Source organism: Penaeus monodon, chromosome 32, assembly GCF_015228065.2.
Source record: "Penaeus monodon isolate SGIC_2016 chromosome 32, NSTDA_Pmon_1, whole genome shotgun sequence".
Lineage (NCBI taxonomy): Eukaryota > Metazoa > Arthropoda > Malacostraca > Decapoda > Penaeidae > Penaeus > Penaeus monodon.
Genome location: NC_051417.1, coordinates 5,870,730 through 5,870,964, shown reverse-complemented (window position 1 = coordinate 5,870,964; position 235 = coordinate 5,870,730). Strand labels below are relative to the sequence as shown.

Here is a 235-nt window from a genome sequence, read left to right as displayed (position 1 = left end):
AGAAATTAATGAACTCAAACACCATGATTTCTGATTGTCGTTCAAACGTCTAGAAAAAAGAGAATAAATATCACAAAATCTGAGTTTGTGTTCCGGCGAAGGGCTGTTGGAAACTGATGCGTGTTATTGACACGTTAGGTTCCCAATAGCCTTGCCATGGAAGACTGAACACTATGAAAAGAGACCCAAACTCACAACCCTACAAAATGCTAAAATGTGAGGCATTCACAGAAGG

At 39.6% G+C, this 235-nt stretch overlaps 1 protein-coding gene across 1 annotated transcript in view; it reads right to left on the bottom strand.

Moving 5' to 3' along the window:
- The window catches only part of LOC119593385 (serine/threonine-protein phosphatase 2B catalytic subunit alpha isoform-like), a gene marked incomplete in the record, with an annotated part of 201,939 nt that overhangs the window by 8,991 nt on the left and 192,713 nt on the right, over positions 1–235 (bottom strand).